Raw genomic sequence first — 3,824 nt, 5'->3', positions numbered from 1 at the left:
AGTGTGTGAGAGTCAATACTCAGGGGATGGTGCCCTCTACTGGTCAGAGGAGGGAACCACGGAGTTCGTCCTTGTGACAGAGCCCCCTCCCTGTGAGCGTCTCCTGGCGTGAGGAGGCAAACGACGCCGGGGGCCTCTCCCAGGGTCAATGGGCTGGTCTATCCAGATGTGCTCGGTGGAACTCCTCCTCTAGATTCAGGTCCAGGATGCCATCCGTGTTGATCTTTAGTGGAGAGCCAGACCCACTGACCAGGGACATACTCGGGACCAGGATGGCAATAGCAATCCATGTTGTCCTTTTGTCGGCGGACAGCTTGTTGTAAATGGACGTGGGATAGGTTCCAGGTGTCCTCACTAGTTCTTTAGAGAAATGACCGGATACTCGGTACCACCGGGACTTAAAAAAACCTGCTACCGTAACATTTTCATTTTTTTGGTACCGAAGTACCGGGTCTTTTGACAACACTACTCTCAAGTGAATTAACACATATTATGGCCTCCTTTCTCAAAAGAGTAGCTACTTCGCGTTCCATTACCATAGCATGCTTAGGGCCGACCACTGTGGGAATGACCTCATTAAATCGAGGCAGACAAGAACCAAACTGGATTCTGTAGCCTCTTCTACACTCTGCTGGACCCATTGAGACCCATTTTGGCAGACGATTCCATGCTGCCATATGGTCTACTGAGGGAACCAGCCTCTCTAGACTGGCCTCTGGTATATTATGAGTAGCCAACTCTGTGCCCTGAAGTGGATGACCGGCAGGAAATGACCAAGCAGGCTGCTCTGAAAACCTCCTCAGAGGGTGCCTCCCTGTAATGCAACGTCTCTGGGTGGACACTGAAAACTGAGCGTGCTGGAAACCGCTGAGCCCCAAAGCAACAGAGGTGGCAGGGTTGGCAGACTGGTCTCCTGAAGGCACCATGGGGAGAGAGGAACCGTATACTGAGGTGTTAAAAGTTTCTCCATTCAGGCCCTTAGAGGCCTGACACCCAGCAGCTGTACCTCTTTGACGAAGTCTTCTTTGAGAGAATAACTGTCTTCATATCTGCCTTCTCTCTAGAAGACTTTGACTGAGAGTGCCATCCTGACCCCCATTCTCTTTGAGGGGGAGCTCGAAAAGCGTCACTCTACTTCTGCTGCATGTGATAGGAGCTGGATGACGCCTTACCAGCAGCCCCTGAGACCTGAGCCCAGAGAGGGAGGTAGTGTTGGAACACTGCCACTTGTTTATGTGGCCCTGCACAGCTTTAAATCACGGCCGAGCCCACCCCCTCACCTTCATCAATGTATCGTACACCAATCTCGACACCTAATTAAAAATTGGTTGACTAAGGCCAAATCCCAATTCTATTTTACACCCCTTCACCTACCCCTTCCCCCTTGAAACAGAGTGTCAGTGGGTAAGGGGTGAAAATATTCCCCTAAGAATTGGGACTTCACTACTATACCGTTACACGTCATCATACGTCGTCTATCTACAATACACAGACGTATACTGGTGTGCATTACAGCCTTTGATTACGATTCTTTATTAATGCACTGCTTACTGACACACAGACACAGTCACACACACACACATATCGGAGATTGCGCAGCTCACACATCCAGGAGCAAAGAAACTTGTCAACGCTTCCCCACGACTTTTATTAATAACAGTTTAAATACTGAATCACTGCATTATATTTTCCAGCAACGAGAGGATAAAATCGCTGTTTTGTAAACTCGCTCATTGTAGAGAGAGACGCCCAGACTTGCATACACGCAACTTTCATCTTTCTCTCTCTCGCTCTCGATCGAAATGGCAATATTTGAGATAAAGGTTTAGTGATTTCTAATTATTGGGGGGACTAGCCCCCCTCTATGTCTATGGTCTTATTGCCCTGATCAGACATGAAAATATGCTGTGCCACTATCGTGCAGTCAGTAATGATTTGAAGTTAACAAACTTTAATGATTTTTTTGCAAACATTTCTTTGAATAACATGACCATAAATATGAACACATGATTGAATGTAACATAAAACAAATTATTAATTTTCATTAAAATCTTTATTAATGCCAAAAAACATACATTTATGTGTCTTTTTGTTCGCTCGGGCAGCCATGTTCCCACTGTAGCTGGTTTACGCTGATAATTCCCATACCCCTTCGTTTGAAGTGGGGTCCTGAAAAATCTTCGTTTGAAGGGCTATCTATGAATTATTGGAGATTTTTATGGCATTATGTGTCTGTTTCACTAGTGAATTAAGAAAGAGGGAAACTCTTTCTTAACTCCTTTTGGGTTGTAAAACACTTTGATGTTTAGTCTTTGCTGCAGTGGTGGCCAGAGGTCTGTTCTGCATTTGGGTTTTAGTTGTGGCTTAAGCACTATTCGGACATGATTAGTTTTAGTTTTACATGGAGACGTGGGGTAAAGTAATTATTACCAGAGCTTCTCAGTGACTTTAGTGTTGTCCTAATGTGCCATCTCAGTAATCATTACTGAAAATGTCAGTAAAGATTACAGCGACTTTTAGCTTCTGTAAAATGGTCCAGAAAAAAATACCTCAGGAAATGCTAATCCTACGTGAACAGACCAGCTGTAAATATGTATGTAATTATTCTGTTATTTCCTGGCATGGAACTTCTGTTAACTTTAGGTGCCTATTACCAACAGAATCCAATCAAAATTTTATCAATTTAACTAATAAATTGTTCGACTGGACCTAACTGATATTATAAGCCACATATTATAAACATATTATTAGCAATGTAGTACACACAGGAAGCAATGTCATTGAGTAATGTTGTGTCTGATCCATCTATCTGCTATAAAGTCTTGAAGTGTAAACAGACTAATATATTTGAAAACTACATGCTAATGTTTTGAAGTATTATTATTAGCATAAAAAAACTAATTAACTTTTTTTTTTTTTCAAAAAACTTAAAATTTAAAACAAGTTAAAAAGTTTAATTGTTCCAATCTTTTGCTAAAGTATTGCTATAACAGCCTTTTGTCATGATCTATAATTATGAGCTTATAATGAAGAGCTGATTTTATAGTTAACCTCCTAAGACCCTGCATCCTCATTTGAGGACATTATATTTTAGTGTATTTCTCTGTGACTATACATGCCAGAGTTTTAAGTCTGGATGTCCTGTACAGAGCACATTCAGGGCTTTTCAGAGATACTAAATGTTTGGATGTTTCACCATGACCACTCCCTCTCCCTGGTCTTCAAAAATGTCTGATATTAATTTAGTGACACTTATGGAAATATGATAATATTTTGTAATTATCATTTAAATCAGACTATTTTTTAAACTGTGTGTCATAAGTCAATGTTATGGGGTTTAAAATCAAAATATGACTTTCTGTTACGAAACAGGATGTTGATTTCATACATGTCCTCATATGAGGACTAAAAGCATGTTTATTACGCATTTTGGGAGACACAACAAATGAATAGGGAAAGAAATTATATTTCAATATTCCTATGAAATATTATATATTATTATGAAAATCTTGTCAATTATTACTCCCATTTTTACACTTCTTTTTTTCATTACATGTTGCCCCAAAAAACACAATATGCAAATTAGATTTAGTTTATAGATACATTATATATAATGAGAAAACATGTTTATGGACATTTTACACAAATTTTGCATAAAGAAAAATGGTATATCAAATCATTCTGTTATAACATAGTTGAGAATTATCTTTATACAAAGTTTGGTAAAAAAAATTTTAAAAAATCCTGAAAACCAAAAATGTATTGGTGATTTTTTTAAAAATCAATTGTTTTTGCCTATGCATGTTCATTCATGTCTTTTTTTT

Source organism: Sinocyclocheilus rhinocerous, unplaced genomic scaffold, assembly GCF_001515625.1.
Source record: "Sinocyclocheilus rhinocerous isolate Xijiao unplaced genomic scaffold, SAMN03320098_v1.1 scaffold1128, whole genome shotgun sequence".
NCBI lineage: Eukaryota > Metazoa > Chordata > Actinopteri > Cypriniformes > Cyprinidae > Sinocyclocheilus > Sinocyclocheilus rhinocerous.
The sequence above is the reverse complement of the archived record's forward strand: the minus strand, read 5'-3'. Positions refer to the sequence as shown.